At 35.9% G+C, this 14,024-nt stretch overlaps 1 protein-coding gene across 19 annotated transcripts in view; it reads right to left on the bottom strand.

Annotated features, from left to right (window-relative positions):
• The window catches only part of ZFAND6 (zinc finger AN1-type containing 6), an 83,336-nt gene that overhangs the window by 60,287 nt on the left and 9,025 nt on the right, over positions 1-14,024 (bottom strand). Inside the window, exons 2-3 of one of the 19 annotated variants that reach the window (XM_054531244.2) lie at positions 9,352-9,416; positions 8,045-8,098 (exon numbers count right to left, since the gene is read on the bottom strand). The exons of 12 other annotated variants lie outside the window; for them this stretch is intronic. The gene's annotated coding sequence lies outside the window, so the exon portion shown is untranslated. 19 annotated transcript variants of the gene reach the window in all.

Below are 14,024 nucleotides of genomic sequence, written 5' to 3'. Positions count from 1 at the left end.
TGAATAATAAATTTCTAAGATAGAATTCTGATTTTTAGTTCATAGGAAATCAAAGAACCAGAAGATATAAACTGAGCAAAACAAGGAGGGAAGCATGGTCCAATCCTCATAATAAACTCCTTAAATATCTGGAACTCTTACCAATTTCCATCATTTGACACTCACTAAAGAATGAATAATCCCTGCTATATCCATCTGTCAATCTTTCCTACCTTTCCCAGAAAGTCACTTGACAGTGATATTGAGATACCAAACCCAAAGTTTTAGGAACATTAGTAAAATTACTCACATTACCACGGAGCTTCAAAAACAACAACCGGTAGTCTCCCTGCCTTGAATTCCTCTCCCTAAGTAAACCTTCCCTCTCTAAGTAGACCTGAATAGCAAGATCATGCTCTGGTGTCAGCCTTCCCAATTTGAATCTAGGCTCTGCCACATAACCTTTGTCAATTTGTCCTATCTGTCTATAACCTGTTTAACCTTTGTCAATTTTTCCTATCTCTCTATAACTTAGCATTACCATCTGCGAAATAGGCACAACAATAATATCTATCTCATGATATTGTGAGAACTTAAAAAGTTAATGTGTCTGATAGTGTCCCATATGAATTACAATTAAATTAATATTCCAAACCCTGTTTTTACCACTTATTTGCATAGAAGCCTTCATAATTCACCACTGCTCACAGTCACACCATTCCCATATCCTATGTGTACTCCATGCCTCTTCCCCACCTGGGCTTACTGGAAAAATGAGAAATTAAATGGCACCTGCTAAACCAGCAAAATTTTGGTTGGCATATCCAGAATCTATTACTCCCTCCATTTTGCCATTCCAGGACTGCCTCTTTCCGGGTAAATAAAATAAAGCTTTTAGTGTACATCCAGTCTCAAACCTATCTGACAAATCTTCTAGGAATGTCTCAGATTTTACTTTTCCTAATTTTCTTATCATCTTAGCTTATCTTTCGTCCCACTTGAACTTCTACAGCAATCATCTATAACAAACACAATTTTGCACTCAGTAATATATGATCCTGACATTAAACTAAATTAAGTCTGGCCCAAGGCTGCCTCCATCCATATTTTAGGTTTGGCCCAAAGTTTCTCTCTACATAGTAAGCTATAAAGTTAACTTGATATGTAAGCAGACTGTAACCTACTCTTGTAATAAGTAGCCAAGTCTCAGCCAATCACAGTAGCTGAGTTTCAGCCAATCATAGGTGGCCAACTGTTCAAATTGTGTTCAGATGAGGCAAAGGCTGAGCTGTAACTAATCCAGCTGTTACTGTACCTCACTTCCCTTTGCTGTATGTATGTCACTTCCCTTTTTCTGACCATAAATGTTATCTGACAATACGGTACTCTGCAGTCCTCCTGAACTGTTCTGGTTCTGGGAGCTGCTTGGTTCTTGAATTGCTTTTTGCTCAATTAAATTCCATTAAATTTGTCTAAAGTCTTTCACACTGACTTATCAGATACGAAATACTCATATCCCCTACTTTTATCAAACAGTATGTGAGTTTCCTCCAGAAAACGACCATTTTACAGTACTTTACAAGCTCATCTGACTGTGTAACTAGTTTGACTACCTGACTAGGCTATATGCACACAACTCAATAAAAATTTGTTACTGAAACAATTATTTTAGGCAATCAATGTCACCTTTTCAGTATAGGTTTTCATTTGAAAGTCTGCAAAGAATAAATTTTTCTACAAAAAGTAAATGTATTTTTTAAATTCCTACAGCTACTGAGACTTAGTATTCATTCAGAGAAAAGATAACCTTACAGTAGTCCACCCTTATCGACTGATAAAGTGTGTGTATTTGTCCCCACTCAAATCTCATGGTGAACTGTAATCCCCAGTATTGGAAGTGGGGCCTGATGGGAGGTGACTGGATCATGGGGATGGAGGAGTTCTCACGAATAGCTTAACACCATCCCCTTGGTGCTGTCCTTGAGATAGTTTTCACAAGATCTGGCTGCTTAAAAGTGTGTGGTACCTCTCCGCACTCCACTCTCTCTTTAGCTCCTGGCTTTTGTCATGTGATGCACCAGCTCCCTCTTTGCTTCCGCAGTGATTGTAAGCTTCCTGAGGCATGATCACAAGCTGAGCAGATGTCTGGTGCCATGTCTCCTGCACAGCCTGAAGAACCATGAGCCAATTAAACCTCTTCTCTTTATACTCAGTCTCACGTATTTCTTTACAGTAATGCAAGAATGACCTAATAAATCCAAGATTTCATTGTCAGTTGTTTCAGTTAGCTGAGATCAACCACAGCCTGAAGATACTAAGATGTTTTGAGAGAAAGAGGGAGGGAGATGATATCACATAACTTTTATTACAGTATAATTATTCTATTATTGTTAATTTCTTACTATGTCTAATTTATAAAACTATGTCATAGGTATGTATTTATGTATAGGACAAAACACAGCAAATATGGGTTTGGTACTATCCACAGGGGGTCTTCAAACGTATCCCCCATGGATAAGGGGCAACTACTGTATATATTTTAAACAATTATCTACAAAATTTAAGAAAACTGGTTGTGTAGGCCGGGTGCAGTGGCTCATGCCTGTAACCCTAGCCCTTTGGGAGGCCGAAGTGGGTGGATCACCTGAGGTCAGGAATTCAAGACCAGCCTGGCCAACATGGTGAAACCCCGTCGCTACTAAAATACAAAAATTAGCTGGTCATGATGGTGGGTGCCTGTAATCCCAGCTACTCGGAGGCTGAGACGGGAGAACTGCTTGAACCCTGGAGACGGTGGTTGCAGTGATTGGAGATTGCACCACTGCACTCCAGCCTGGGTGGCTGAGCAAGACTCTATCTCAAAGAAAAAAAAAAACAAGAAAGAAAGGGAAAAAAAACCAGAAAAACGGTTGTGTATTCTGTTTCTCAAAGCTAAGGGCCAGGCGTGGTGGCTCATGCCTGTAATCCCAGCATTTTGGGAGACCGAGGCAGGTGGCTCATGAGGTCAGGAGATCGAGACCATCCTGGCTAGAGTGAAACCCCAACTCTACTAAAAATACAAAAAAATTAGCTAGCTGGGTGTGGTGGCGGGCGCCTGTAGACCCAGCTACTCGGGGAGGCTGAGGCAGGAGGATGGCGTGAACCCAGGAGGCAGAGCTTGCAGTGAGCCAAGATTGAGCCACTGCACTCCAGCCTGGGCGACACAGCGAGACTCCGTTTCAAAAAAAATAAATAAAAAAAAGCTAAGGAAAACATTATTTTCAAATTATATATCATATAAATCTATTATAACATTCAAAATCTATTAAGTCGTTATTTTACATTTTTATTATTTAACGTATACCAAAAGAACAGCAAAAGAAAGAACAGAGTGGGCTGGGCACGGTGGCTCATGCCTGTAATCCCAGCACTTTGGGAGGTCGAGGTGGGCGGATCATGAGGTCAGGAGATTGAGATCATCCTGGCTAACACGGTGAAACCCCGTCTCTAATAAAAATACAAAAAATTAGCCAAGCGTGGTGGCGGACGCCTGTGGTCCCAGCTACTTGGGAGGCTGAGGCGGGAGAATGGCGTGAACCAGGAGGCAGAGCTTGCAGTGAGCCGAGATGGCGCCACTGCACTCCAGCCTGGGTGACGGAGCGAGACTCCGTACCCCCCCAACAAAAAAAAAAAAAAAAAAGGAAAGAAAGAACAGAGTAAACAGATAATCTACAGAATAGGAGAAAATATTCACAAACTATGCACCTCTGACAAAGATCTAATATCCAGAATTCAACAAGCAAGAAACAAATAATCCCATTAAAAAACGAGCAAAAGACATGAACACATACTTCTCAAAAGACATAAATACAGCCAACAAATACATGAAAAAAGCTCAACATTACCATCACTAATCATTAGGGAAATGCTAATCAAAATCAAAATATCATCTCACACCAGTCAGAATGGCTATTATAAAAAAGTCAAAAAAATGACAGATGTTGCTGAGGTTTCCCAGAAAATGGAATGCTTATACACTGTTGGTGTTAATGTCAATTAGTCCAGCCACTGTGGAAAACAGTTTGTAGATTTCCCAAAGAACTTAAAACACAACTACCATTAGACCCAGCAATCCCATTACTGGGTATATACTCAAAAGAAAATAAATCATTTTACCAAAAAGACACGTGCACTCGTTTATGTTCATCACAGCACTATTCACAACAGCAAAGACACAGAATTAACCTAGGTGCCCATCAACAGTGGACTAGATAAAGAAAATGTGGTACATATACATTATGGGATACTATGCAGCCATAAAAAAGAACAAAATCATGTTCTTTGTAGCAACATGGATGGGGCTGGAGGCCATTATCCTAAGTGAATTAATGCAGGACAGAAAACTAAATACCACGTTTTCACCTATACGTGGGAGCTAAGCACTGAGTACACAAGGACATAAAGATGAGAACAATAAACACTGGAGACAGTAAGAGGAAAGGGCTGGGGAGAGGCGAGTGCTGAAAAACTATTAATACCTATCAGGTACTATGTTCACTGAGTGATGGGATCATTTATACATCAAACCACAGTGACATGCAATTTACCCATGTAACAAACCTACACATGTACCCCTGAACCTAAAATAAAAGTTGAAAAAATAAAATATAGCAAAAGACTATTTTGGATAGTAAATAATGCCACATTAAAAGTTTTGAAGGCCGGGCGCAGTGGCTCACAAGGGTCAGGAGTTCGAGACCAGCCTGGCCAACATGGTGAAACCCCGTCTCTACTAGAAATACAAAAATTAGCCAGGCGTGGTGGCAGACACCTGTAGTCCCAGCTCCTTGGGAGGCTGAGACAGGAGAATCGCTTGAACCAGGGAGGTGGAGGTTGCAGTGAACCGAGATCACGCCACTGTGCTCCAGCCTGGGTGACAGAGCGAGACTGTTTCCAAAAAAAAAAAAAAAAAAGTTTTGATAGTATGGCGCTTCCTGCCTCTAAAAACTTGTAATTGGTAAAAAAAAAAAAAAAAAAAAAGAAAAAGAAAAAAAAAAAGAAAAGAAAAACCACTCCTATTCTTATAATGGGTAATTCATGGATTTTTACTATGCTTACGATTACCTTTAATTCCCAACTACAGTTAATAATTTGATCCCTTCAAAGAAACAAACATTGGTAATATTTACCTGTATTTCAAAAGTTTCATCAATTTGACCTTTTTCGTTTACCACCAAGTTGCTTTCAAAGCTATGAATAAAAAGGCTACTTTTTCTTTTTTTGGTCCAATAGAGGTCCTCTTGCTTTAAAATATGTTAGAGGGGGAATGGCACAGAGAACAAAGAGAAAATATTTTAAATGAAAATGATTCCAAATCAACTATTTTTCTGTTCACGTCAATTTTATTTGTAAGTAATGTTGGCTGCAGTATTTAACTTTTTTGATGATAGAATATTTGATGCAAAATAATCTATGTAGCCTCTCTACCCTATGTATAAGTTACTCAGTAAGTTATTTGACTTTTGTTCACAGGCAGGTGCTTTATACACCCGGATGCAGAATGAGCACAAGGTCCAAGCCAATAGTTATTTAAGGAGTTGTTAGCATTTCAAATAGCTTAAAGTGCTTTTGCACTTTGCCTAATCTTCCCACTACACAGCTTGGTCTCAAGCTTTTATTAAATGTGAGGAATTCAACAGCTATGAAACTCAAAACTATATGCATAAGGAAAACTACCTTTACTTTGCCTGTGCCTCATTCTTTTATCTTCTTATATGCCGGGGCTGCTAAAATGTTTAATATCCTTTATCAAAGTGTTCCAGAAAACTGTCAGAAATACTTTTTTTTTTTTAATGTTTGTTTCCTTAAAGCATTTTTAGACAGGCAGCAAGTTTTCACTATGCCTTAGAAGAAGGAACTACAAATAGCTGGTGGTTAAAGAGTGAAGTGGAATGATGTGAGGGGAAAAAAGGAATAGAGAAGTAAGCTCAGGAAAGCACACAGCTCAGTGCGTAAGGGAAAGGACTTCCGGTCTGACAAACCTCAGTTTTAAAGTATGCTAGTCACTTACCAGCCAAGGAGACCTTAGACAAACTAGCTAGCCTTTCTAAATTGACTTACTGGTTCGATGAGAGTAACAGTATCTAGCGTGGGGACCATCTGAGAGAATGTTTAGCACAGAATCAGCTGGTGTTATTCTTCACTCTAGCTAGTATTCACTAACGAATATGAAGCAGAGAAAAACAGATATGACTGCACAGTAAAGAATGTATTATACAGAGCCTAAAATGGAAATGAAGATCAATTAGGGGGGTGTTTAGTCATCTAAGAAATCATATCGTGTGGCCTTATGCTAACACGTGAAGGAAATAAAGATCGATTCTAGAGACACTGAATTTAAAATTTATAGGCTAATTGTGGCTAACTGGTGATGAAGAAGAATCAGAATGACAATCAGATTCTGGCTTGGGTGGCAGTATCACCCATTTACTATGACTTTTGGTGAGCTGGATAAATATGGGTCTCAGGTACAAAAAAAATTTTGGATTTTAGATTCAGATGTTGGAACCATTAATACGTATAGTATGTTAATTAAAGATATGGGACTGAAGATTATCAAAAGGGAAGTCTAGAGAAGAGTTAAGAACAAAATCCTATGAACTTCTATTACTTAATGGTTGTAAAGAAGAAAAATTTGCAAAGGACACACAGATCACTAATGAGGAAAGCACAGACAGTATCATGAAAATAATGAGAAGAGTTTCAAGCAGGAAAAGTAGTCAATGGCACTAAATGTTGCTGAGAAATCTAGTACTTACAAAAATCTATTGGTAGCAGTTGACACAGGGTATTTATATTGCGGAGGGGAAAAAAGGTATAAACAGGGATAGATGGATCTGCTCTCTTCTACCAAAGCACTACTAACCACAAAACTGTTTCGAGTTCATTTTCTCCAATGGCATACAAACACAGAAAACCAAATTTAGTCAAGCAAGTTCATAGACACGTCAGTTCAAAAATTAGCATTAATAGGTTTCAACAAAAAGGGCTCTAGGTTCTTTCAAGTTTTATCAACTTACTGCCCATTAAATTTTTTCCTCATATTATTTGGAGGGAAAAAAATCACTATGTTCCTCTTGAATGGCGTCTAACAACAGAGACTTTGAATATATTATTTTTGAAATAAAACGCAACCATCACTCTTCATATCTTGACCCAAGTACCTAGGTCAATTTAAAACTTTTCTTCTCCTTGTAGAAAACTAGTTTCCACTCTCCCTAGGAAACCAAAAAGATATTCCCTAAATCTGTCAATATAAGATCAGTAGCACTGCAGAATTACAGTTACAGAAACCACTAAAAGAACATCACTTCTTTACCTTGGGGTACCCAGCAAAATGTAATCAATAGCTAAACTTTCACTACAGTATTTACAATTACCTTTATCTCTATTTGGTAGCAATAACATTAAATTTTATTAAGACAACAATCAAATTACATGTTGTCAAATTACCAATATTTGTGATAGAAATATGGAAAATTTTTAATTTTAAATTTCTCTCTTCTATCCCAAATGTTCAACACCAAAGTATCTGAAAAAAAAAATCAAACAATAAAAGTAGACATTAAAAAAAAAAAACCTTCCTCTGAAACAAACACAATGGCAAACATACCAGCATTAGCTCTGAAAGTCAGAGATACTAAATTATCAGTTAATTGAAATAAAAGTTGACACAACGTAAGTTAAATTATTTAAATTGCAAAATGAGCTAGACTAACTCAATACCATACATGCTTAACTACTGGTTGCATCAATGAGTTATAGCCCAGCCTATGGCTTATCATTACTCCTCATTTGTAAGAAAAATAGGATTGTCTTAGAATTGTCTTTGATTTTAACACAACTTAAGTTTATTCTGGAACGTTACTCAACTAGTTTATAAGCCAGTTATGCCTATTTCATTTAACAGACGAGCTAGTAAGAGTATACATAATTCGTGGTCAGTGCCAACAAAGCATGCTCTTAAAGACAAATAGAAACAACATATGTCTAGCACCACTATACATCTGTAAAGTTAAGTTCTTACCTTTAACTGAAACCTATAAAATACTGGAAAGATGCTGATACACCATTTCAAAGCCTGTAATTATTCATAAAAGTTATGTTTCCAAAGTGTATTTTTAAAAACTCAAAATTAAGAAGCGCACAAATAATGACAAAGGTTATTCATACATGTTTTTGAGACAGGTAAAGTTAACTGGCACTACTCCAGTCTCCTCCTAAAAATGTTTCTGATATATTTTCTTGAAAGAAAATATTTCTTCTGGTATGTGCTCACCAGAAGAAAAAGAAAAGCCAGCCTGAATAACAAAGCCAGTGTAAAACATTAAGCCCCATACTTACTAATAGCAACACATACACTAAGTATATAAAATATCTAAGAGATACAATTGCTCACTTAAGTGGGTAAAAGTGTTTCCAATTTCCCTCAGCTGATTTTAATATCCAGAAAAATTGATTTATATCCATCTACATCTTGGAAAATGGTGTTCAAAATAGGCTTTTAGGCAAAAACTAATCAACAAGTCAGAGAGCTCCATAGGCACACTTTACCAGAACATTTAAGGGGCTACACATCAGAAAAACTTTGAAGCATATTATGCTGGTGTCGATATAAACTGGTATAACTTTTTAGAAAAACAATTTGGCCAGTGAAGTGTTCATTATCCTTTGATCTAGGTAAGGCCACTCCAGGATTTTTCCAAAAGAAATCTTTTTTAAAAAGGAAAATATTTTACAGCTACACACAGGTGTATTCAACGCAATACTATTAAACATGGCGAAAAATTAGAACCTAAAAGTAGACAATTCAAAAAACTAGGTTAATTAAGGTCACATCAATTTAAGAAAATTACATAGTTACTGAAATGAAAACAATTTCAACAGATAGTTAAGTGAAAACATAAAACTGCACAGATTCATAATTATTGGAAAAATGCAAGAATATAAGATAGAGAAGGGAACAGGAAAAAAATGATATGACCAAACAATGATCTTCTGGTGGGTAGATAGGTAACTTTTCTTGATTTCATTATTATTACATTATTGTTTAAACAACAGATATAGCAGAAAAGCATTAATTTAAAAACCTTTGCATGATCCGGAACAAGTAGCATAGCAAATACAATGGCTGAAAACGCTTAGCTGGCATTTGGTCTGATTATTGCAATGATTATTGCAATTTATACATTAATTTCTATGAGAACAAAGAGCAACAATATAAAGAAAACAGTCTCTAAAAAATATTCTTGTACTGAAATACACTACAATTACGTCATAAATAAGAAATGTAAATAGAATCAGATACTTTAAAAAAAAGTTGTAGTAGCCTACCTATAGCTTTTAAAAATATAAATCCTTTCATTTCCTGTTTCAAAATGTTAATTACTTATCTCCACCTTTGAAAGAAATGAAGAGTTTGAATGAAGAAAGCAGTTTTACTTTGTTCATCAATGGCCTTTTTAATTATGAGCATATTAAAAATTATGAGCATATTAAAAATGTCAACATATTGTTAAATTAAAATATACTGAAATTAAAAGGGGTGCTGTGCTAGGGTTAAAAAAATTAAACAGTTGGCATTTCAATTTACTAAAAAAGACTTATTTAAGCCTATCACATTTATCTTTCAGCAACTTAACATTTTAAGTTTCAGGAAAATGACATATCAAATGAACCTCCTCAAGATGTCATTTATAAAAACTGACAACTGACTGTTCAAACAACCAATCGAAAAAAAAAGCCTGTTATTGGAGATGATTTTGAGTCTAAGATGTTTTAATGACACTCATATTCTGAACTAAAAATAATGATAGGAGAAAGTCAAGTTTGATTCTCTGAACACCTATTTCCTGTCCAAAGAGCCCTTTTGTTCTGCTTCCCTGCTTAATTTTAGTGTTCAGTTTGCATCAGAAAATAAAAACAATGACAAAACCTAGCACACACAGAATCATAAAGGAGCAAAATTATAAAATAAAGGATCATAAAAAGATTAGAACAAAAATCCTACCAACAAAACCTCCACAATTTTCTGTTTGCTTCACCTCAGATTAACTTCACTTGAAGCTGTACTCCAAAGCAACCAAACCTGAATAGCAAGCTCCACCTTCTCCAATTCTAGTGGCTGAAGAGTAAAATCTCCTCCCTGTTAGTGAAACTGATAATTGTGATTGGATACGGCGAATATCCATTATTTTAAAGAACTTTTCCTTGCTAGCAGGTTAGGTTAGACACACTAAAACCCCCTGGATAAGCTGGTTTCTTAAAGAAACAGTAGATAAGGTTTCAGTTTTCCCATCATATACTGTTTGTTTGCTTACCCTTGTCTAGGTGAAAAATAAACTAAGTAACATAAATGAAAATCTCACAGAAGCAGCTGTGACCAATTGTTTAAAATACAATGCTTTTAATCTAAATCATTTATTTCTATGGAGCAATGAAGGTGAAGTTATGCTTTAAAGACAGATTATTTTTAATAGAGTTCACATTTTACCTGAAAATTGTAAAACGGCAACAGAAAATCCATTACAATATGTTGCTAAGAGGAACAAACCAATGTTTTTTTCTAAGACTTAAAGAGAAAACTATAACTTAAGTGAAAATATACAGCACTAAAATACTGAATGCAAAAGATTCATTTCTAAGCTATCAAACTCACTGACACTTATGTTCTCAGTATCACAACAGAGTAGAAATTTCAGTGACATCAAAGGTTGATATTTCTACTTAAAACTGAAGAAAATACTGGGCAGAAATATTATTACATTTAACAGATCTGACATGTGAGTGTTTTGCCAAGGTTAATGCTTAACCATTTGCAAACAGAGATCTAAAAGCACAAGGCACATGTTCTAATGACATGTTCAGGTATAAAATTTAGAAAAATTTAAGTCTTTTTCATCTTTCTTTTTTTTTTTTAATGTGTGGAAACTACTTTGCACTCTATAACTTCAAAGCGGCATGGGCACCCTAAAGTAAAAGGTATACTCCTCTTAAACGTCTCACTAAGCTACATTAAATAATATTTTTACTACAGAGATCCTAAAGAGACACTACACAGGAACTCTGATTTTTAAGCAAAAAAGACCTACTGTCACTTTATACATTACTAAGTTTGCTATTTTTACGTTATAAGTTTATATATTTTAATTAGAACTGCTTATGTTTTAGCAGCTTGGCCCATCAAACATTACTCTGACATTAATCATTATCTGACTGATTAAATGGCATTTAATGTCTAATTTACGGTGTAAGTATAATTTTTACCTCTACCAAAAATCCTGAGATTCATAAACTCGAAATTAAAGCTTATTAGAGAGACTTCTTAAAATATGTTTTCAATGTATGGTTTGCATCAGAAAATAAAAAGTGACAAAACCTTTAAACATTTTAATTTAAAGTTTTCAAAGTTCAAAATCTTGCAACTATTTTTCCTCAGAGAAAACTCAAATATTAGAACATAAAGCCAACAAAATTGTTTTGAATACAAAGGGAAGTCTTTGTAACAAACTGAAAATTCACATAATTGCAACTAGACATGAATATGGAGCAATACCCTGCTGAAGCCCAAACAGCTGCATAATCTATTATGCCCTTTAAGTGGACAAATTGAAAGAGCCAATTCACAGAGGTCTACTCCCAAGATCCTTTGCAAGGATTCACTGTTTTGAATGCCCAGCACTTCATGAGTCAAGTTCAGGTTTTCTTCCCACTGTGTGGACACTCTTGCAAAAGAACACTGGAAGCAGAGGACGTACAGAGGCAATCAGCAAAAAGAATATACAGCCTGAATTACAGCATAAGACTTGAGGCAAAGTGACTGTAGATGGCCGAAGGTTTTATGGGAAAAAAAAAAAGAGAGATGGCAAACAGTTTAATCTTAAAATCTGGCAAGCATAAAATTAGTAGATACTTATGGAAACCAAATAAACCTTTGCTCTCGCATCAATTTTTCACTTCAAAGTTAATTATGAAACAAATACGAATCATACACTAATGTAACACCAAGACCACTCTCAATCTATACATAACCAAGAGAAAAGAGAACTGTGGACTTAGTGATTCCAGATTGTTTTAAGATCTCTGGGATCTTAAAGAACATCAAGATGATTATCATTTTAGGTAGCAAACAGGTTAAAATTAAGAGTAGCTTATTCCATTTCTAACTCAGCAGCAGCAGAAAACAACAGCAAAAACAAATAAAAAGAAAGCAATGTCACAACCATAAAATGTGTAACCGAAATAATATGAAAACAATATTGCTTCTAAGCTCTGGAGCTCCCTGATTGCATGCAGTAACAACACTTTTTAAGCATCAAGTATTCAAAGGATGTATTGTATATTATTTGTGGGAGCCCAGAAAGTTTCCCAAATCTTATCAGCTAAAAACAATTTAGAAGAGAACAATCCACTGAACAATTTGGTCCCACTTCACTTTTGATTAAAAAGACCCTACTTACATAAAGAATCAATATCTAGACTATTAGGAACAACTTTTGGCAGAATATATACAGAACAGGGCAAACACTTTCTTAGAATTTTGAAGGATTCCATATAGTTCAAACTGCTCTTCCTACAAAAGAAATTAATCCTGGGCATTTTCTCTGGCACAACTGGTGGTTTATTGTAGTAGTTGATAAAAAGACCACCCTGACATTAGCAAAACATAACTGGGATCACTAAGGATAAACTCTGAAAAACACCTCAATGGGGAATAAAAAATAAAAAAAAATGGCCGGGTGTGGTGGCTCACGCCTGTAAATCCCAGCACTTTGGGAGGCAGAGACAGGTGGATCACAAGGTCAGGAGTTCAAGACCAGCCTGGCCAAGATGGTGAAACCCCGTCTCTACTAGAACTACAAAAATTAGCCTTGTGCAGTGGCAGGCGCCTGTAATCCCAGCTACTTGGGAGACTGAGGCAGGAGAATTGTTTGAACCCGGGCAGCAGACATTGCACTCCAGCCTAGGCTATAGAGTAAGACTGTCTCTAAATAAATAAATAAATAAATAAATAATAAAAAAATATTTCCCTGGCCAATACACATTGCCTACAAAAGTAAGATATATTTGAGCTTGCAATTCCTGGTGTATCTCTCCTGACTCCTTAGGGAAAAGATTACAAGGTGTGTATGAGGAGTTGGGGAGTTTGAATGAATGGCCTATTTCGGTCAAACACTGAACACAAAGGAAACATTAAGGAAACACACAGATAAGCAAGCATAAACCAAGCTGATAGAATAAGGTATCTTTCTACAAAAAAAACAGTAAATTGCTTTGTTTTAGGTCTCAAGGGATAAACAAGGTCACTGATTACTGCAAAATAAAAAGAAACAGGGATCACAATAGTGAGACAAAAGTAAAAGAGAAGGCATTTATAATACTCAACTATTAAGATTTTAAGAGTCAAAAATTTTCATGTGCCAAATAACGTATCATAGATCATCTAAGAAAAAGTGCTAGACATAGAAAAACTAAGAGAAAATAGACTACTTCAAATTCTCTCTCTCCTTGGAGGCCTAACCCAGAAAAAAATAAATAAAATATTACATAAAATATGAAGACTCATTCTTTATATAGCTACCAAAAGAGCTTTTCTCAACCATTTTAATCAGTCACAAAGAAAACAATTCTGAAAAGCAAAAGTTGAATAGGTAACATTCTCTGTAAACTACACAATAACATTCAAAAGTTAACAGAGTTAGTTTATTCATTCACCAAATCTTTTGAACGTCTATTATGTGCTGAAGATACCACAGTAAATAAAATGGATATAGTCCCTACCACTGTAGAAACTTATGGTCGAGTCAGACCAGTGCTGTCTCACAGAAACATGAGAGCCACATGTGGTTTCCTATTTCCTAGTAGTCACATTGAAAGTTAAAAATTGGCTGGGCACGGTGGCTCACGCCTGTAATCCCAAGACTTTCAGAGACCAAGGCAGACAGATCACTTGAGCTCTAAAGTTCAAGACCGGCTGGGCATGGTAGCTCACACACCTATAATCCCAG

The sequence above is a fragment of the Pongo abelii genome, chromosome 16 (genome assembly GCF_028885655.2).
Source record: "Pongo abelii isolate AG06213 chromosome 16, NHGRI_mPonAbe1-v2.0_pri, whole genome shotgun sequence".
NCBI lineage: Eukaryota > Metazoa > Chordata > Mammalia > Primates > Hominidae > Pongo > Pongo abelii.
Note: the sequence above shows the minus strand (reverse complement) of the source record. Positions and strands in the feature narration are given on the sequence as shown.